General features: G+C 29.2%; 3 long non-coding RNA genes across 4 annotated transcripts; 2 read left to right on the top strand and 1 right to left on the bottom strand.

The window, feature by feature from the left end:
• Window positions 1-431: 431 nt before the first annotated feature.
• Window positions 432-3,146, top strand: LOC122270559 (uncharacterized). The gene is made up of 2 exons (XR_006225879.2): window positions 432-1,410; window positions 2,980-3,146. It is a non-coding gene; the product is annotated as an uncharacterized lncRNA (long non-coding RNA).
• Window positions 3,147-5,693: 2,547 nt separating this feature from the next.
• On the bottom strand, window positions 5,694-17,548 carry LOC122270560 (uncharacterized). Its single transcript, XR_006225880.2, has 2 exons — window positions 17,074-17,548; window positions 5,694-8,323 (listed from the first exon to the last, which is right to left on the bottom strand). It is a non-coding gene; the product is annotated as an uncharacterized lncRNA (long non-coding RNA).
• A 9-nt stretch (window positions 17,549-17,557) lies between these two features.
• On the top strand, window positions 17,558-22,413 carry LOC122270561 (uncharacterized). Of its 2 annotated transcripts, XR_011637738.1 has the most exons (3): window positions 17,558-17,919; window positions 18,259-18,545; window positions 20,403-22,413. It is a non-coding gene; the product is annotated as an uncharacterized lncRNA (long non-coding RNA). The 2 variants fall into 2 exon arrangements; XR_006225881.2 differs by having other exon boundaries at window positions 17,558-18,545.
• Window positions 22,414-22,752: the final 339 nt, after the last annotated feature.

Below are 22,752 nucleotides of genomic sequence, written 5' to 3'. Positions count from 1 at the left end.
AAACGTATTTAAATTAAATTAAATTTATTTTTAAATTAAAATATATGCAGAAATTTAGGGAACAATAAGCAAGAAAATGCATAAAATACATGAGGTAGTACGCTAATTTTATTTATTTCAAAATATAATCTCAGATTGGTCTTTATATTGAGCTAGTATTTCTCTTTCAACTGCTTGTAAATTAACTTAGTTAAAAATGCTTTTTTTTTTATTTATTGTTAATTCAAATCCATTATTTTTCTTCTCAGAACTTCAATTAATTTAATACTGTACAATGGACTTTTTTGATAGAAGTTAAATGATTTATAAATACATTATATATATATATATATATATATAATTTANTACGTTTGGAAAAAATTAAAATTTTATTTAAAATATTGGTTAAATGTGAAAAGAAAAACACACAATTTTAGGACGAACAAATTTAGAGCTCGCTGAACAGCTTGGATCGTCCCCATAGAAGCATGTGTGTCGTTCTCTCTTCCTCAATATTTTTAGACAAATAAAAAGAATTTTTATGAATCACCATCGACTTAAGAAAACAGAGTTAAAAACAAATTGTAACAAAGAGTTATTCATGTGTGAAATTTAAAGAACTATAGTATCTTTTATTTTGTACCATCCATATCTTTAAATCCTTTCTGAAATAAAATATTGGAGATACCAGAAAATGCAGATATTAAACTTGTACAAATAACATATTTTAATTTTACCACATTTGTATAAATAAAATATACATCATGAGATTAAATTAAATTGTTTCGTTGAATTTTTATAAAATAATACAAATTAAGACAAAAACAGAAATTTTCTATATATCTTTTCAACGAATTCAAGTTTTCTCGTCTCGAACGATAACAGAAATAAATATTACTCATTGCTCTGAATGGTTGACATTTAGCGCCATCTACTTGAAGTTATTTTTTTAGCATTTTTTTTAATTTTAAATAGAAGGAGCAATTTAGATTTCTAATGGACAGTTAGCGCCCTCTACTAGCAAAAATAGTAGCTATTATCTAATAAATGTGATTGCCAAATCGCAATGGCAAATTTTGCGTTTTGAGTTCCGAGCCGAGAGACAAATAATCTTAACAATATTTTCTTTTTAATTTAAATGCAAGTAGACACAAAAACAATCAAACAGAATCGAGCATAGTAAATAGAAAATGGATTATAATTCAAATTAAGTAATATTCGCGCAGCTTTTATTAACGTAGGAAAACTTATGATTTATTAAATTTATTTATGTCTTTAGAAATTCAAGCTTGGAGTGTTACTGAATATTCAAATCTTGCTCTAGTTCAAGAAGTTAAAAAACATGCCTTTATAATATTCTTCCAGAATATTCAAGGAAAGATATGACAGGCGGAATTTTGCAGGATATCGCCTATAATTTTGGTTGCACTGGTAATTGCAGTTTTTTTTTAAAGACTATTTATTAATTTTTTTAATTATAATTGCCTTTGATCATTTAAAATGGTGTAGCAAATGCCTTTCGCGTTTGGCAATTTTCTAAATTTAATGTTTAGAAATTTTCTAAATTAAATGTTTGGCAATTTTCTAAATTAAATAAATTAAGTGATATAATGTTGCCAGTGATTTTGTACCTACGAAGTTGCTCAGATTTATTTTTTTGTTCTCTTGGCGCTTTTTTCAAATTTTTTAAGAACAGCTTTGTATTTTAGGTAGGAGGGTACTAGACTTTTTATGCTAGCTCATTCCTCTTTTCAAAAATTACAGAATCGTTTTTTTTTCCAAATATTATTGAATTTAATATTTATTTTATGATAATTTTATTGAATGTTATTTATTAATTTGATTATTTTATTTATTGATTTACGTTTATTTACTAAATGTCTAATCTTTTCTTGAAATTGCAATGTTCTAAATTTAAAATTATCTAGTTTAAGATTCATATAATTTTTTTATGAATCATGATATGAATTTATAAAATGATAGACAAAGTTAAAGCTGCAAAACTTTCTATTGTTGTGCAAATTTTTTTTAAAATATAATTTTAGAATTTTTTTAAAGATTTAGAATTTTGATTATTTAGTGTTTTAATGTTATTGAACGAGTATAACTTTTTTTAGCATTGATAATTAGCCACTAAATAGGCATTGAAATAATTTACAAATGAGTGTTCAAAATTATGAAAATTTTCTAATGTTGAATTGCAATATATATTGTATATTAATTTCAATTTAAATATTCTAAATACAGTTAAATGCAATACTTTTTAATTTTAAAAATTTTGTTTAAAAAAACAACAGTAGCTTAGATTGAAGACTTTGAAAGTAAATAATTCTATGTTGTACACTATGTATGGACATCCTGAACAAGAGGGCAATTATATCCTTGAATCAGAGCTCATTCTAGGCAGGGTAAACAGGGCGCAGCACCCTGCTGCCCTTTTAGTCAAAAGAATCCACCCTGTTGCCCCTGAAGTAAATTAGTGCCCTGATCTAATAGACTCCATACCCTTTCTTTCCTCAACCCTTCTTTATTTTTCCCCCAAACTCTACAATGGATTTCTTAAACTTTTGTTATTTTCAACTCTTTTTATTTAGTTTGACATTGTTATTCAATTTCTTTTATTCTTTGAGTGAATTTCATCAAATTTTGAAAACATCTCTGTTCTGGTATAAGTTGGAGCTATTAAAAGATAATCTTCTTTTAAAAATTACATAAAATTTTTCGATTAATGAAATGATAGACCCAAGACAATTTTCATTCAAGAGTTAAACAAATAGTTTTAGAAAATATTTAGTATGACTAAAATTAATATAAATTACAATTACATCATGCTTTAAAATTAAGTATTTAGAAAGTAGTTGTTCAAGTGGCCAGTTAATTAAAATTTTTCTTTTTGCTTAACAAGAGGGGAAAAGAATAACAATTTCAAATTATTTATAATGCAAATAATTGACCATATATAACATCACGAAAGAAACCATTTGTCCTCTTTCTTTCTAGCATCACTTAGAAACAGTCATCTCACAAAAGAGTATTACAATGGATATTTGATGATCAGCCATGTCAAACTGATCATGGAGTTATAACACATGCCAGAAGTAATAGTTTTAGCCAAAGAAATATGTTACCATATGTGATTCTTGGTCTAATAAATTCAATTTAATAGATATTTGTCCATCACTATTTCTAAATAATTCGTAGGCTTATATAATTCACCACTTTATAATACTTTTGTCATGCTATACCTTTTAAAAAGTTACCAAAATTAGTCAAATATTTGCAAAATTTAGTTTGTAGTTATTTACCGCTTTTTAAATTATTTTGGCTTTTCCGAAGCAGTTCGCATCTCTGGTATTATTGAGATAAAAATAGCTAAATAAATGTATGTGATCTAATTACTTTTAGTATTAAATGTGTGACAGAACAATAGATATACTTTCAATACTTTATGTTGATTATATTTGAATGCAAATTAAGACTTATTCTCATACAATTGGCCATTAATCAATTCAAAAAGCTTTAAACACCAATGTAAATACCCTTAAATAGAATCAGAACATGATTTTTTTTCTTGTTAAATGTTATTTGTGAGATACTCATGTACGAAAAAAAATATTTTCTGCATTAATGACTTAGAAAATACAAAAAAGATACACAATTTTCAGCAATAATGTTAATTTTGATAAAGTACAGTATTTTTATATATTTATAAAATGCATATTAGAGCAGAAAAAACGACATAAATAACATGTACGAGCACAACATGCAACAACATAGTGATCCTCCACTATTTACTGAATAAAAATAAAATTAATGTGGCATAAATCTATCCCGATTTAAACTTTAGAAGACAAGTTTTTTACGAAAATAAAAGTACCATTAAAAAATGCAACATGAATTAAAAAAGATTGACCGACTTTGATATACTCTAAACCAGTGATTCTCAACCTTTTTTTTTGTGACGGCACACTTTTAACGATTTCGAAATTTGACGGCACACAATGAAAAAAATTAGTTTAAAAGTTATTTACTTAACTATAATACACTGTGTTAAATAGTTTGTGATAATAATTTTGAATGTGAAATAAAGTACTACAAAAGCACATTTATTAAGGGATTAATTATTTCTTTCGACTAATTTTTTATTAGTTAATAACAGTTATTTATGTTTTTTGCTAGTTATTAATTGTTCGCTTGTTTTCTATAGCTAGTTTTTTTGCTGATTATTAATTCTTGTCAACTAGTGTTTTTGCTGATTATTAATTGTTAGCTTATTTTTTGTTAGTTTTTTTTTTAAAACTTTTAATTGCATAGCTTACTTTAATGATTAGCCTTTATTTAAGTTTGAAAGTTAATATTTAGCTTTGCTTTCCTTTGATAATTAATAATTTTAATGATCATTAAATTTCCTACTTATTTCAACATTTTTTAAAATTGTCAACGACAATTTAAACACTTCCTTCTTATTTTAAGATTGTCAGAGACAAGACAATCGCTGACAAAGATGTTCCCGCGGTTAAAGAGTGGAAAAATTATAATATACACTTTTCTTTAATTTAAACTTTACTCGTAATTAAAAAAGCATTATAATTTTTACTGTATCATTTCTAATATTTGGCGGCACATTTTAAGAATTTGGCGGCACACAAAAGTGCCGCGGCACAGTGGTTGAGAATCACTGCTCTAAACCATAGGTTCCCAAAGTGGTCCAGGTGGACCCCCAGGGGTCCACTTAGACTTGAAAGGAAAACAGGGGTTCACAAATTTTCTGGTTTTCATAATAAAGAACAAAAATTTTGCCTTGGATTTACCTATCAAAGTAGGTAGGTAGGAACTCAATCACTCATTCGCTAGGTAGGAACTCAAAAATATTCGAGACTCAGTTCAAACACAGAATTGAATAGAGCAATAGATAATAGTACAAGTGTACACCACATGTCGAGACTTGCAAAGTGCCGCCCGTTTGCCCGCTCGCATTTAAATACCCTGCATGATGATTTAAAAAATAGATTTGAAGATATTCTGTCGATGGAAATACCACCATGGATCATAACCCAATTTGATGAAGAGGCGAATGTGGTTTTACTTGAGCTCAGCACTAACGAGGAACTGAAGGTGTAATTTATAAAAGGCTATCAAACATTTTGGCTGCAGGCAGAAATCCCCGAAAAATATCCTGGGCTGTGGGAAATTGCGAGAAAAATTTGGATAGCGTTTTCCTCATCATATCTTGTCGAAAGAAGTTTTAGTGCTGTTACCAACGTGTTAACAAAAAAAAGGGAGCAGATTGAACATCACAGAATGGGGAGATTTGAGATAACTTCTTACAAAACAGAAGCCAAATATTGATAATTTGCTGTCAATTCATCAAGTACATCTGTCTCATTAAAAGTATGACTATTTTTTATTGTTGATTTACATTTCAGAGTTCATTGTTTGTAATAATAAATGCTTATAATTTTGTATAACCGTAAGTATTATTTTAATAAATAGGACACAAGAAAATGTGTTACTTTTTTCTTCTTCTTAACATCCCCAATTTATGATATTTTTTAGGAGTTTTGTGAATACAGTAGAAATATAGCAGCAGGTGGTCTACCGAAAATAATAAAACTTTGAAAGTGGTCCACTAGAAAAAAAGTTTGGGAACCTCTGCTCTAAACTGTATTTAATATACATATCGGCTTTAAAATAAATAAATAAAACACTAAATCTTTTATAATATTAATCATTTTAATGCAGGTATTCCATACAAGTTTTTAATTAATTATGACATAACATTACAAATCACACGAAATATGTAAACAGAGTGTTACGTATTTCATATAAACAGAAATCTGTTAGATTACGGAATTTTTTTTTACTAAAATATGAAATCCAAAATAGTCTGAAAAAAAAAAAAAAAAAAAAATTTTTGATTTATATTTAAAAATTTCTTAATAATTGATTTTGCAAATTCAAAATGCTTCAATGATGAATAACTGTTTCGCAAAGATCTAAATAACTGCCTATCCGTAAAATTATTTTTTGGAAGTGAGCCACGTTTGAAAGACTTTACCTTTTACACAGAAAAAGACACGGTGTTTCAGGTTGTATTTGGTTACCATATATTATTAAAATGCTAAATATAATATTTTTCACTCAATCTGACCTAAATGAATACAAAGAAATTTAAAAAAAAAAAAAAAAAAACATGAAAAATATGCGTAATATAAATTCTGCGTCAAATTATTAACGCCATTGCCCAATTCATTTAAGTTAAGATGTATATTGAAATACACTCTATAACAAAAAAAAAATCGATGCACCAAGAAGGAGTTGTCCGATTGAAACGAAAATTGGTGGATAGGAAGACAATGTACAGAATAGTAAATGATTAAAATGTAAGAACAATTGAATAATTTATTGCAGAGTTACAGTAACAAGTTCAATAAGGTGTTGACCCGCTACCAGACGGCTTGGCATAGACCGATAAAGCTCTCGGGTGGTCTCTCGCGGTATTTCCTGACAAATTCAATCCAATCGTCGAACGAGGTCATCAACATTCCGTGCCAGGTGCAATTGCCTTCCCATCATATCCCAGACATGCTCGATGGGAGAGAGATCTGGTGATCTGGCAGGCCAAGGAAGAGTGCGACAAGCTTGCAGACAGTTCACAGCAACACGCGCCGTATGTGGTCTGGCATTGTCATGCTGAAAAACCAGCCCAAGGCGCTTCAAAAGGAACGGTAGCAAAACAGGTCTTAGGATGTCGTCGAGGTACCGCTATGCAGTAAGTGTACCTCTAATGACGACCCAAAGGGGTCCGGCTGTCAAAGGAAATGGCACCCCAGACCATAATGCCTTGTTGAGGGCCGGTGTAGCGTGCAATAGTGAAGGCAGGATCCCCCTCTGCCCTGTGCGCCTCCGATGATTGTCAGGACACACTTGGAAGCGGGATTCGTCACTGAAGACTATATGTCCCCAGTTGGCATCATTCATGCATACGAAATTTCAAAGCAATCAGATTATTGCTTCTTGGTGCGTCAATTTTTTTGTTGTAGAGTGTAGTACAAAATAAGTTACATAATAAAAAACAACATTCATGGAGTTCAGGTACTTGTTCGTTTAGATTAATCATAAACAAGTGACATGCTATTATTGTCGGCAATGATGCTTAATAGGGGCAATAGCAATTAATGAATTAAAGAAACAGCCTATTTACTAAAATGCCAAGTTACTGGTAAATTTTGATATCATGCCTAGTGATGCTTATAGAGTTCTCTATTTTTTCTTTTCCAATGATTTTCTTAATTTACAGGAATAAAAATTTTATTTGCCTCAAATAACTGCTCTAATAATTCAGAAGAGATCCATGATCCATTAGACATAATATCGAGCGGTGGGAGCAAAGTGCAGGTAAATTATTAGGACTTGAAGATAGTTTTGAAATAAATGCAATAATAATACTGTCATACGGCCAACCTCTCCTTAAAATTTTTATCCACTGTTTTTAAGCATTTATCTTCTCTTTTATGAATAAAAACAGCTAATGACTTAATTTCCAAAAATGAAACTCCATTATATTCACTTTTTACTTAATGAAATCCTGTTTTTCTAACTAAGCATTAGGAAGAACTGTAAAATTAATACCAGATGGTACATAAACTACTTTTGATATACCATAATAAATTTTGAATAATATTTGGCAACAAAATGTTTTGCACTTTCTCATCTTCAAGAAAATCAGTTAGCTGAGAAATATATTGTTTACTTTCAGAAATGCCTTTGTCTGTAAATGATATGAATGTCTGTAATGTATATGAATAAAAATTTGATAGATTCTTATCGTTTCACAGTTTCATTAAAGGAACAGCACAAAATTGTAAGGCAATCCTTCTGGTAGTCAAAAGTTTTAAAATTTATTGAATGCACTTTATGAATATGCTTACAAAGCAAAAATTTATCCTGGCAATCACAGATATAAAAATGGCTACACAGGACTAGGCAATCTATGCCACCACATACTCTCCACTGGATAGTTCTTAACACCACAGTAGAGTGCGAATCCTATTTAATTGCGCCCTGAATAGGAGTTGGTAACTGTTTATATCGTAAACGTTGGATTCGACGAGGCTCTAGAGCAGAGAAACTTTTTGCTCTGGGATCATCAAAACTATTTTCGATCTTCTGTTCTGGGCTTTTTGAGTGGAGGAGTTTTGACATCAACACTTCTTTTTTAAGAAGCTACATCACCACAGGCATCCACGTCTTTTCTCAGGTGGAGGTGATCCTCGAAGCCCTTCTTAATAACTTGATGTGAGCAGATCTTTGAAGAAGTCTTTCTGTCATCTTATTCAAAAACCTAGAATTTAAAAACAAAAAATTATTAAAAATTTTTCAAAATTAGAACTTTTTTATTTAAATGAATTTGATATTTTAACCAACTTTTACAACTACAAAAAATGAAATTAGATTCTAATAATATCAATGTTGAATACAATATCACAGGGGCAACAACCACTTTTTCTAAAAAACAATATATACTGTGTTAAAATATATGCATTTCACAGCATTGTTTTTTTTTTCTATGCAATTTGCATTTCGCACAGGGCATTTGGGCAGTTAAAAAGCTGGCAGTTTCAACAGTTTTAAGTTATCATATCTGCTTTACTTTTTCCTCATAATAAAAATATTTCATGAGAAGATAAAGAAATATCTCAGAAAATTTTTTCTCCAAAATTATCTATACATTATTTACGAAAAAATACATTGTCTCATTATACTGTGCATTTCGTCACTTCGCCAAATACGATAAATTCGGCGAAAGTATTGCGGAACGAGTTTTTTCTTCTGAAAGACATAGTCAACCGAACCTGTTTTTGTGCAGTATATGAAGATTTTAATTAAATTGGAATGTAATTGTGAAATTATCAGAAAAATTTTACCATTTAGTTTTTTAAATTTTTGATATGCATTTCATCATGTTACCTAAGAATTGTGTCAGCCAATTATATAACATATATATTGAATTCTATAATCGCATAATTGTTGAACGCATAAGAGTTTCCATGCAAATAAATTAAATTTGCAATTAGCATATTGCGATGGGATTCTTGTGCACCAAAGGAAGAATTAATTGATCAAAAGTTAGTTTCCCTGAAAAAGACCGTGTCTTGTTAGGAGTTGGTAGAAGTTTACTTTTTGTGATTCGTTTCTGATTGCGCCAGTAACAAATTTGCTAAATAAAGTGATTTCATAAAAAAGAATGTTACCGTGTTTTAAATCTAATATTAATCGACATCCTTTAAAATACTTTCACATTCCTGGACTATAAAGATAAGATTCCTTTCAAAGCGTAAGTTGAAATTAAATTTATTATTTTTTTTCAATTTAGATATAAATTATTAGGATTTCTATTTCATTTTTAGACCCTGAAAATGGATCAGGGGAAAAAACATTTTTTCGGCTGTGAAATTCGAAGTGATCGACTTTCTTCTGGCAGAACCCTGAGTTTATTAATGAATAAATTTCACTAACAATTTAATGAAAAACTAATAATTATTTTGAAAATATGAATTTATTAATTATTTTAAAATTATTAAGAAAATAAATGAAATTTTTTTTTATCAAGTTGTTTTGTCAATATTATATTTGTAGTGCATCTACCACTACAGAAATACAATTCCAATTCACTAGAATACTATAAGACAATAACTCGACAGCAACTCTCCCCATATTGGTTATGCGGATGTAATGTGAACACGCCTACCTTGACAGTAACTCCCATTTCGATATGAAAACGCCTATCTTGACAGTAACGCCTACTACGATGGATGGTCCACATTGAATAGTTGACTTGCTACTTGTGACTGCGACGTTATCCACCTCCTCGCACTGTTGCTACTCAGTCTCGATCACACACAATGTCGGCCTGCACACACGTGACTGCTAATGGCAACACAGGAGCAATCACGACCCTGAACTTAATACTGCTCTTACGGTCAGCAAAAGCACGGTGATCTTAATACAGCTCTCCCAGCTTCTCACAAAACAGCAATTAATTAGTGATATCTGTTCATCAAATCCTATCACAGATATAATTCTGGTGGGGACTACTGTAGTGCGTCTACCACTACAGAAATACAATTCCAACTCACTAGATTATATAAGACATATTAACTCAATTCTATGATGGGGTACCTTTTCATATATGAAGGTTGACATTTGCATACTATCATTAAACTATTTTTGCTGAAAATATGTACTCTCGTGACAAAAACATATTGTTTATTATACAGAAACACATTCTTAATTATAACTTATTTTAAAATTTAAAAACTAAAGTAATTGTTAAAATAAGAAAATTTAACTCTGATTTTATCTTTACATATTACCACTCTCTAACGATATACTACGTATTGTGGGGATATAATTATCGACCATCATCTATCAAAAGATACCTCTAGATAGAATCAAGTTGAATATGTCTCATATACTAGGGATTATCTCATATACTTTTATTTAATAATTGCAGCGGTAGTTACGCCACACTACTCCCCTTAGGAAACCATATCAAGAGTAATAAAAGGGTATTATTTAAAATAAGTATGAAAGTGATTGAAAACTTTGTCAAATAGCTAAAACTTTCAATAAAAAATGCTTTTTTAATTTATTAGCAGTTACAATTATAGCTGTGAGAGATATAAAAACAAATGTGGATAACTAAATTATTGCATCATGAAAACAATAAACGTTAAATGCAAAATATTGTAAAAAGATCATTTTTATAAAGTTATTTCGAACACCATCTACTGAAATGATTTTGTCCTTCGTAGGGTTTACCTTTTGCAGATAGGGTTTACCTTTTACCTGTCCCACGAGCCAGAGTAACATTGGCTGTGTTTTTTCTTTTATTTTGCTTGATTTCTCTTATTTTAAAACTGAATATAGTTTTTAACTCCTTTTAATTGCTTTGCTTTCAGTACCTAATGAAAGTTGCATTTTGAAGATAGACACTTTCATCGCTAGTGGTATTCTTTACATTTAGACAAAACATGATTTTTGTAATCTAGCTACCAGCATATGAAAATTTGAAAGAGGATGAGGGTTTCTGGTCTGCATATTTCTTTCTTTTTTTAATGAATTAAAAGATTTAATTCCAAATTCAAACAAACTACTAGTTATCTTATCTTCTCTTACAACCTACACCCATAGATATGGATAGATAAAGCAGAGGAATTTGAAGTTGCGGACATTCCCCCATAGTAAAAAGGAATCCGCAACCTTGCAAGCAGGGTTTGTTGATTTAAATCAAATGATTCTTTTAAAAAAATCATTGATTTAGAAAGTTAAAAACAGTGTTTTAAATTACTGAAACTTTTATTATTTCTTTTCTTAGTTTTAAAAATTTTAAATAAATTGCTACATTAATTAATTTTAGCTAACTAAATTACTTTCTTTCTTGGTATGTGTTAAATAATAACACATTTGAAATTACATCTGTAAAAGTCTTGACTCTTGAGATTGAAAGTACAGATTAAAGTAAATATTTAGGTATTTTTTTCTCATAATATGTTTACAGTATCTTTGACATTATCAGATTTTCTATAAAGAAATTTTGTGAAAAAAAAATTTCAGTGAGTACATAGATTTTTTTTTAGCTTAACTTATCTGTTTTGATATAGGATTAAAATAAAATATAAAATAATTTAATATAAAAATATATAGATTAAATACTTATTTATTTTTTTGATGAATGACTACATTTATAAACACAATCTCTTACATTTATTTAGTCCTTTTAAAAATCAAGAGAGAGAGGGAAAAAAAAAAGAAATCACAATTTTAAATTAAAATTATGATTTGGTAATTGAAACTTTGTTTTATAGTTAAGTATTCCTTAAATTCTCTATTTCATCTAGTCTTTAAATTTCAATCATGCATTTGTTTCAAAATAGCTGCTATGCATTCAAAGCTATGTACTATAATGAAAAATTGTTTTAGGTAGTTAGAGCATCTAAAATATTCTTATAATTTTAATATTAATTTAATTGAACATTTATAAAATTTTTTTTTGTCATAAATCAAAGTTCTTACAGTGTATTTGAATAAAAATCAAAAAAATCTGACTTTTTTTTTATTTTTTTAAAAAAAATCACAAACCCTGCTTGCAAGTGAATGTTAAGGAGAGGAGCATTGATTTCGCCATGTGATAAAATGAAATTTAAGGGGGAATTGGGATAAAATGAATTCTTTTTTGAAAATAAGTCCTTTAAAAAAAATTGAGTAATTTGAGAAAATAATAAAAATTGCCAGGGGTGTTTTAACCCCCAAATCCCTCCTTTTAACTACATCCTTGTTTCCTAAATTTTATATATGTTTCACAGATAAAGCAAAGGATTTTTAAGGAAACAGAAAAACTTTTTATAAATTAATTTTTTATTTTATTTACGATTTTCATAAAATACATAAATTTTACAAATAAAGAAAAAACTATGCAACTTAAATTCTAATTCATATTTTTAGAAAATTTATTATGATTTATTAATATGTACAAAATTTTATGTTATTTTTTACTATAATGCTTAATGAAATATAGAAAATGGCTTTCTCTAACAAATACTTTTGTTTAAACAACAACGTGAAGGACAATTTTTTTTTATTTGACTTATAATAAAATCGAAACAAAACAATTTTAAACACGATTAAAGAACTCTTCACTGTTTTTACGAAAATCCAATATAAAAGCTTACTACAAATATAAAATTTAATAAACAATATATTTTGTAAAAAAAAAGAAAACCTTTGTATTATGTCACTGAAATAAATAAAAATCATCTAATTTAAATACAGTCGAACCCCGCTATAGTGAACTGCCTGCGGACTCAGTAATGTGTCCACTATAACCGATGGTTCACTATATCCAAATTTTTTAAAGAATATTTTTTGCATACGACAGTTGAATGATTGAAAATCGGGTTTGCAATTTTACATAAGTTTAAAGCAAAAATTAATGAAAAAAGTACTTACTTCACTAAATACTAGTTCTAATTTTATTTTTTATGAAAAAAATTTTTGATTTTTGATTGAACACAATTTGATTTTAAATAGAGTTCATCAATTTTCTTATCTACAATGTGCAAAGAATGCAAGATTTTTTGATCTACATTTTCTGTAGAAAAAAACATATTAAGGACATTTATGGCTCATTTTACTTCAGCTATGATGGAGCTGAAAGTTCATTTTCTTCTTCAACATTTTCTTCTAATAAGTCTTCTCTACCTTCGTTCATTTGTTTTATTTCACTGACAATGTCATCATTGGTAGGAGTACCAGAAGTGCATACTTCATCATCACAACATTCATATTGCTCAATAACGTCCTTAGGGAAAATGTCCATTCCATGTCTTTTTAGCCATGGAGAGATAGGTAAATTTTCTTCCTCCTCCTCCACATTGGAATCTTTTCCTTCTAAATCTTTTGAAAGACCTGCATGTCGGAAACAGTTGCGGATCGTAGCTGATGTTACTTGTCTCCATGATTTTTCTAGCAAAACTATTGCTTCTAGAAGAGAGATGTTACATTCTGAGCCCATGTTTTTATCATAGTTATCTAAAATACGCATAACTAATTGTTTCCTATAGTGAGACTTCAAACTGCGAATGACACCCTGGTCCATGGGTTGCAACATAGAAGTCGTATTTGGTGGTAAAAATACGAGCTTAACATACTTTAGACTTTTTAAATGGGGGTGAGCTGTGCAATTGTCTAGAAGAAGAACAATTTTACGATTTACTTGTCGAAGTTCTTCAAAAAAATGGAGGTCATCCACGCTTTTTGATTAGCTTTGTAGTTTACGGGCAGTTTTTTAACATTTTTAAAGTACCTTGGTTTTTGAGATTTACCTATGACAGTTAGTTTTCGCTTTTCCGAGCCGTACAAGTTAGCACAAACAATAACTGTTATTCTCACTTTAGAAAGTTTCCCACTGGTGCACTTTTCTCCTTTAAATTTCAACGTCTGATTGGGAATCAATTTGTAAAATAGTCCAGCTTCGTCAGCATTAAAAATGTCTTTCTCTTCATAATTCTGTATAATATTCGGCCACACTTCAGTTTTCCACTTTTCCACATCCGTTGCATCAACACTCGCTTCTTCTCCGATAATCCTTCCTGAAGAAATATTATTCCGTTTTTTGAATCTATCCAGCCATCCATTGGAGCACACAAAATCCTTTTCCTCTAATTTTTCAGCAAACTCATTCGCTTTGATTTGAAGCATAGGACCTGTCACAGGAAGATTTCTATCCCGCTGAGTGGTGAACCATTTTAGCAAAGCTTCGTCTACGTTTTCTCTTTCAGCTCCACGCAGTTTTTTCGATGAAACCATATTTTTGTCGTATGCGGCAAGAATTGCACTCCGATTTTTCCAAATGTTTGAAACTGTAGATTTTGATAAAGAAAATTCCTTACAGAGTGCCGATTGATTTGTTCCATCTTCAATACGCTTTATAATTTTAACTTTGTCTTCTATCGAAAACGCTTTTCTCTTTAGAGAATTTGCCATTTTCACTGCTTTTGAAATAAAAATCTTGTCTCAAATAGATAATGTAAGAATATGAAGAGAGCAGCTGTAGAATGAGTTAAATTGTTCCCCTTCTTGATTGTCAAGGGGTGATTTGTAAAGAATATGGTTTGAACAGATAAGAAAATTCCAAAAATTCAGCAGGTGGCCAAGTTAACTAGTTGTAGAGCAAGCTTGGGGAAAAGAGATAAAGCGAGGCTTGTCAGGGAGGGGGGAGTATAAGATAAATGATCTGTTTGACATTTATTACAGTATAGTTAAAAGTGATAAGCATAAAGGAGAGTAATATGACACATTTTATAGGAATGCATTCATTTTCAGTCCCAACACCTACAAGTTTAAAGATGGAGGACTGAAAAAGATATTTAAAGAAATGAAATTTGAGTCCACTATAACCGAGTTTCCAAGTTCTAAGCTGTTCACTATAAGCGTTAAAAATAACATTATTTAAATAGGAATACGGACGGGACCGCTAAAAAAGTTCACTACATCCGAGTGTTCACTATAGCGGGGTTCGACTGTACAAGAAATTTCATTTTTAAACTTTAAATATGTTTCACAAATCAAACAAAAAAACTTTGAAAAATGAAATTTTTTTCATATATGATATTCTTAAAATATACCAATTTTTCACAAAAAGAAGAAAAAAACTATGCAATTTAAATTCTTAGGCGTATTTTTAGAAAATTTTATATAATTTATTAACGTTTACAAAATTTCATATAATTTTTTTATATAATGCTTTAAAACATACATCTGTTAAAAATCTTTAATTAATTAGAGTTACATGTAATTAAAATTTCCACGATGACAAATTATGAAATCTCGCACAATGAAATATAGGAAATGGCTTTCTGTAAAAAATACTTTTGTTTAAACAACATTGTGAAAGACAATTTATTTTTGACAAATAAAACTTTCTTTCCTTGGAAAAATTTATAATAAAATTGAAAATAAACATGATCAAAGAATTCATTGTTTTTAAGAAAATTCAATATAGAAGATTACTATAAAAATATACTTTAACTAACAATATATTTTCTAGGAAAAAAAAGGAAACCTTTATATTATGTCACTAAAATAAATAAAAATCATCTAATTTAAATACAAAAGATTTCATTCCTAAACTTTAGATGTGTTTCACAGATCAAAGTATTTTTATGGAAACAGAAAAACTTTGAGTGGATTTTTAAAATACATCAATTGTACATATAAAGAAAAAAAAACCATGCAACTTAAATTTTAAGGCACTGTATTTTAAGAAAATTTAATTTATAAATATTTACAAAATTTCATGTAATTTATTTTCATATATAATGCTTTAAAACATTGTCTTATTGTTACAAATAATTAATTAGATTAACTAAACTAAACTCAGTGGCGTGACAGCCCATAAAGGGCGATGGCCTACTGTGCCCATCTCAGTTTTCCTGATCTTTGGCTCTGGGATGCAGAAGCAGATGTTTCGGTCAGGCGATTAGCTGAAGGCAAAACCCCCAATGTTTGCCCGGCGATTTAACCCAGGACCAGTTGCACGAGAGAGCGAACCGCTACCACTGAGCCACCGGGTGTGTTACAAGTAATCAAAACTTTCATGACAAATTATAACATCCCACGCAACAAAATCTAGAAAATGGCTTTCTCTGACAAATACTTTTGTTTAAATAAGAAAAGTGAAAGACAACTCTATTTTGACAACACAGACACATAACAGATACAATCAATATAGGGTAATAAAAAGATAGATGGAATTTAAATAATCCTCTTCACGTAAGCTAACACTAAGCTTACTCCATCCAGTTACAGATTCTTATTTTGACATATCAGTAATTTGGACATTTGGCTGCTGAATTGTGGTAGCTAACGTTTCACCGAAATTTATCAGGTGTAGAAATAACAAGCACCCGAACTTATGCAGCAAGGGTGAAAGTTGATCAGACATAGTTTAGTCGTATGAACAAGCGGACCAAATAACTGTCATAATTAGTAAAAGGACCGTAAATTTGGATAGCATTCCAGCTATCCCCCCCCTTTTTTATTGCAAGAAATTAATTCGAAACAATTATTTTTCATAATAAAACCGTCTTTTCATATCCCCATATAAATTTTGTTTACTCAAAAAATCATAAACATAAGGGTCAAGGTTAAGAGAGTTGATATGATGCATCTCATCTTTCCACCATTTTACGATTTGGTTAAGAGAAGGAGAAGGTTTTGTTTTAAATTTTTGAATAACAAACAGGCAAGCGTAACCTCCACACAAATTTGAATTGCCTTGAAATTTTATATTATTGTAATTCACTCGACGATTCGATATAAATGATTGGAAATAATCCCCATATTCTATCGGGTGCCTTGCCTCAGAATCAAAGAATTCCAAATTATGTTCGTCCTTTACGAAAAATGCAACCCAATGCTTAATACGATCTCGAAAAAAATTTCGTCTGGTAGCGGTGTTTACAATAAAAGCCGAATTGTTTTCAAGCGATTCCGGTATTTCATCTGCCATAAAAACCCCTTTAAATATACCTGTTGTGTTGACAATTGAATTCACTACATCTTCTACTTCAAAGTTAGTCATTCCTCCAGTTAATTCAAAGTTGCTCATTTGTCCGTTTATAAAGATATCACACAAGAGACTTATATACATACCCTGAGATGAGGTAATAATGCTCTGTAAACCAAATTATAGTTAACCAAATCACTACAATTAATTTAATATAAGAAGGTTGAGTTACAAGTCAGATTAACTTAGATTGAAAGCAAATTTGAACTTCATATAAATATTTATCTGTTGCCAGATTTTCAATTCACCTTTTGCTGTTGAAATTTTATCGCCATCTGACGGGATTTTAACGAACGATTAATCCTCACTTCAGCCGGATCACGCTATTGGTCGAAAATGACGTCACTGTTTCGCATGCTGCGTATGGCATACTATTTTGGCGACAGATCTCAATTTGGCAACAGATTTTAGATTTAGTTTTCAAATGCGCTCTGTTTACACGTAATATTAATGTTTCTTGTTTTTATCTATTAATGTTTTCTTGTTTTTATTTATTAATGTTTCTTGTTATTATTAGTTATGAATCAGGTTGTTTGCGAACATTGCAAAAAATTATTTAAACAAAATAAAAATTTATACAAACATATAAGAAACGTTTATAAAGCTGATGTAAAAACTGGAAGTTAGAAATGTCCTGTAAGTGTTTGTGAAGTATGTTTCACAACTGGAATATTATTTAGAAGCCATTTATCAAAATGGGACCCCTATAAAATTTCAATTTACTTAATGTTGCTGTTCCGTTATGGTATTAAAAATTAAGAGTTGCAAATCTGTTGTGTATGGATCAGCTGTTTAACAGCAATAATAGAGTACGTGCTGCGAAAGTAACTGTGATTCTTATTTTTGTTAACTTATAGAATAGTTACAAAAATTTCTATTAAGATTTAAGTGGCGAGTTTTAAAAAACATCTATTATGTGTTCAATTTGAAGTATCAGTCATATAAAGCTTTATTTTCACTATTTCAAATTGCAGTGGGTCTTTTTGTACATTTGTGTGTTTAAATAAATTTCATTATGGTTATAACTGCTCCTGAATTAATGTGTTTGTATTGCCATTTTGAATTTGTTGAATATGTAATATTGCAGTAGAATTTGAATAAACTGTGAAGATGAATTTTTTTTTCACACAGGTTTTTATTTTACACAGATTTTTTACAATGGAAAGAGGCAATTGAGGTTCAATTCAGGCCATCCTACTATTCCAGTGGTTCAATTACTTTGGCAAATGGTTTTTAAAAGCGATACTATTCTTACATCAACAGCTTATGGGTTTAGAGCATCCAAATCATAAGGAACTTGTAAAAGCGGGAAATGCTGCCCAACAATAATTGAAGTCATAGAGAATCTATGTCACTTTTTATAAAGCTCATGTTGGCCATGAAAATGAACTGAAATATCTTCCTTTGAGTACATCAGCGAAGAGTGAATTAGCAAGTGAGTGTTACTTATGTCCATAACTTATATTTTGAATTAGTGATAATTAAGCTGTGAGTAAAGTGTTAACTGAGAATGAGTAATTTTTGTAAGTTACATTTTATTCACAAAATGCAGTTTATAATATTTCTAGTTAGCGTAAAATTTAGAAAACAAACTTAACGATTGCAACGTTCGTTTATGCCAGGATTGTAGTCTCCACCCTGTGTAGATGCATAGGGATATACTATACTGTTCGAATTAATTGGGACAAATGAAAAAAAAGTGATTTATTGAAACTTTAGCTTTTAATCATTACATACCTTAAGTTACATTGATACATGTCTGTATTAATANTAGGGATATATGTACTACATGCTTTGTATCCTTTTCAGAATTCTTTTAATTAAGATTATCAAAAATGATTTTTAGAATTTTCATAATGCTTGCTTTAACAAGAATGCTTTCTAAATTTTTATCAGATTTTCAAAGAATTGAACTTAAACAATATAATGAACAGTTATTTGAGAAAAATCTTATCTATATTCAAACAAATCTAATTATGATAGAAGAAAGTCTAATTAGCCTATTTTTGAGTTGTTAAGAACAAAGTACTCCTATTTCATTTTGATTAAATTTAGATTATGCATTTTTATCGTGTATTAAAAATTCCATCTAAACAAAAAAAATTTGATTTATAATCTAATATTTTTAATTTGTACCAGAATCGAAGTATCCTGAATTAAAAAAGGCTGCTTGTGAATTATTTCAATATTCAGAAAAACTTACTTATGTAAATCATTTTATTTCGCTTTAAAATTCGTGAAATCCAAATACCGATCAGTATTAACTAACCAGCATCTCAAAGAATTACTGAGAAGTGTTGTCACCAATTATTCACTAAATTTTAATAAAATATCAAGAGAAGTAAAATAAATGTGTTTAATTTTTAATATTTAAAGTCAATACACATATTTTGTATTTTTATTTATATATTTTCAATAAATATAATTTCTGTAAGAAAAATTAATACATTTTTTGCATACCTTTTAAATATATATTTAATTGCGGCTCGCAATAGATTTCAACTTTTGAAAAATAGCTCTACTATCAAGAAGCTAGGCCACCCCTGTTCTATAATATCATTCTGACTAAAGTGGGCCATTATCGCCACATAACAGTTTGACATTTTTATCATATGAACCACTGTGATGCCACAATTGGCATTACATATTTCCTAGCTTTTAAAATATCTTTAATTACTTAAACTTACTTTTTTTTTAATCGTTATTTTTTTCATAATCTTTGTAAAAGCGAACAAAGATTATTGTTGTAGTTAATTTACATTGCACAATGGGCTATTGGCGACGGGCTTTATAAAGATAAACACATTGATTTAATTTAAATGTAATTTGATTAATAATGATTTTGAAAAAAGTAAGTTTAAGTAAATAAAGATGGCATCACAACTACCATCTATGATTTTGTTTTCTTAAATTGATAAAAAATGTAAAAGTAAATTCTGAAAAAAAATTTTTTGTAGTTTTTTACCAGAGCTTTTTTAAAAACTTTTTTATGGAAATCTGTAACATGACTGCTTTGAAATTTTTTAAAAAATTGATTGATTTCAATTGGAAAGAGTCTACTTTGTTTTAGATTTAATACCAATTTTATGATTTTTTTCTTTGATTATAGACTTGAAACTGAAATTGATTTTACTATTCTCTCATTTATCTTTGTTTTCTTAGCATATTTAAAAGAGCCTTTGTAACCAATTAATTAATTAGTGAATAGTTTATTCATAAAATATTATAAAGTGATCATAAATTATTTCGAATTTTTAATAAATGAAGCTAATTGTTTTCTTTTCAATTTTAGAAAAAATTTCTGATGGAATTTCTTTGAAGCAGTTATTGAATGAATGAAGAAATTCCGTAACTGACAATTTTGAACGAATTCATCTGTTAACAAGACAAGATTTATGAAATATTGGCAATGCCAATTGCCTTTTTAAAACAGAAAGGCGGCATGAAAATGTCTCGATTAGTGTAGATCTGTTCATCGAGGAGATGAAATAACTCGGAGAGACTTCCCCGGTAGTTTTTTGTTAAAAACAAGGTGTGTCTTCACACAAACTAAATCTGAACGACTTTTGTTTAGTAAGTATGCAAGGAAATATGTTGATATAATTCGGAGGTGAAAAAATCTGCATAGACTCATCCCATGGGTTGAATGAATGTGATTTTCAATTGACTACGTTGATGGTCATTGATGAATATGGAGCTAGATTTCCATCTGCGCACTGCGTATCGAACTTATGAAATGGTTCGTATGAAATGGCTGCGTATGATACTTATGAAATGGAACTCTTTTTCACTGTCTTGAAAGAAAAGAAATCAACAATTCTCACCCGTGTGTTCATGTTAGACTATACCCCTTATTACTATAATGCATGGGGAAAAGTTATGGGCAAGACTTAAATGTGACTTTTATGTACGTGGCACATCGATGAAAATTGGAGAAAGATGTTGTGCAGGATAGCGTCAACAGACGGAAAAAAATTGCAGTCTACGGGTATGCTAGGAATCTTATGGAGGAAATAAGTGCCGAAAAAATTTGTGAGAATGTTGGAAGCATTTTTAAAACAACTAATGGAAGATGAAGATACAAGAGCTTTTGGGAAATATTTTAAAAATTATTACTCTGGGAGATTTGAGGTATGAGCATACTGCCACAGAGTAAAATGCAGGCATAAATACTAATATGTATTTGGAAGCTCTCCATAAAGTGATTAAACATGTTTACATGAAAGGTAGAAAATGTAGGAGGCTTGATGCCTGCATTGCACATCTGCCCCAAATTATAAAAAATAAAAGATCGTTGTGTGAAATTAATTAAAGGGGCAAATTTTACTAAGATAGCAGATATTCATATCGGACATAAAAATAAGCTGAGTTTTTTCAAAAGAAGATATTGAAGAAGTTGACACAACTACCTGGAAGGGGAAATCCAAAAGCTGCTCAAGAAGTTCTTACGTTGTTAAAAAAGAACAAAATGAATGTGATTGTAAATTGTTTTGTAATTATTGTAAAATCTGTATACATTGTTATCCCTGTTCATGCATTAATTTCATTGTTAGAGCAAATATGTGTAAGCATATACATGCAGTGGGCATAATTTTTAAAAATGTCGGGGAACCTTTACGAGAAAAAGAATTTATGGAAAGTGCACAGTAAATTTAGATAATTCAAATAATGATAAAGATAATAGTCAATTTAAAACAAAACTATCTCATGCCTTAAGGCTGTTAGATAATAAAACTTTAACTGATGAGAAAAAAAAAACAGTTAAATAAACATCTTAATGCAGTTATTAGGTTAATAGAAGATGATGAAACGAAAACAGATAAAACAGTCGGCTCTGAACCTGTAATTAAAAAAATTACACCTCAACCAAGATTTTACTGAACTAAAAAGAGAGGATTAAACAGTAGTTTATCTATTTCTAAACCTAGTAATGATTATAAAATACAACTGAAATAAAACTGAATCAGTCTTAAGTAATATCAAGTTAATTAATTTGCATGACTCAAATGTTCATTCTTACTGCAACAATAACATTTAAAAATAAAATGACATGATTATATTTTCAATATTATTTTTGATTACATATATATTACCATATATTTAATTTTAAAATAAGTGGAATAAAACTACTATTTATCTTTTTAGTAATTTCACAATTTTTTTAAAGAACTTTTTGACTTCACCTTCTAGGTAGTATTGTCAACTTTTTCAATTTCCTTGTAATGCATTGTTACATAAAATGTACTGTTATGCCTTGTAATGTTTCACAATGTCTAAAATAAAAACTTTCTTTTGAGGTTAAAGTTAGTTTCCATAAATAATTGTTTTTACTGAAATAAACATCTTTTAAAAATCTGTGTAGTTAATAATTAAAGCTAATATTATTTGAATAAATGAAAGTAATGGGCACAAATTAGTAAAAGTAGCTGTATTACTTCAGTTTTTTTATCATTGTTTTTCTCTATTTTGTATAACGTTTTGTAATCGGCCATTGGAAATTAAAAAAAATCGAAGCACAAGTAAAATAAATATCTTATTATAACACGAGTACTTTCTACTATATATGTAGTACATACTTTCACTCAAGGTATTTGTGTCAATTTAGTGATAGTATTATTTACATTAACTCTAGTGTTTGATAT

The sequence above is a fragment of the Parasteatoda tepidariorum genome, chromosome 9 (assembly GCF_043381705.1).
Source record: "Parasteatoda tepidariorum isolate YZ-2023 chromosome 9, CAS_Ptep_4.0, whole genome shotgun sequence".
Lineage (NCBI taxonomy): Eukaryota > Metazoa > Arthropoda > Arachnida > Araneae > Theridiidae > Parasteatoda > Parasteatoda tepidariorum.
The sequence above is the reverse complement of the archived record's forward strand: the minus strand, read 5'-3'. Positions and strand labels throughout refer to the sequence as shown.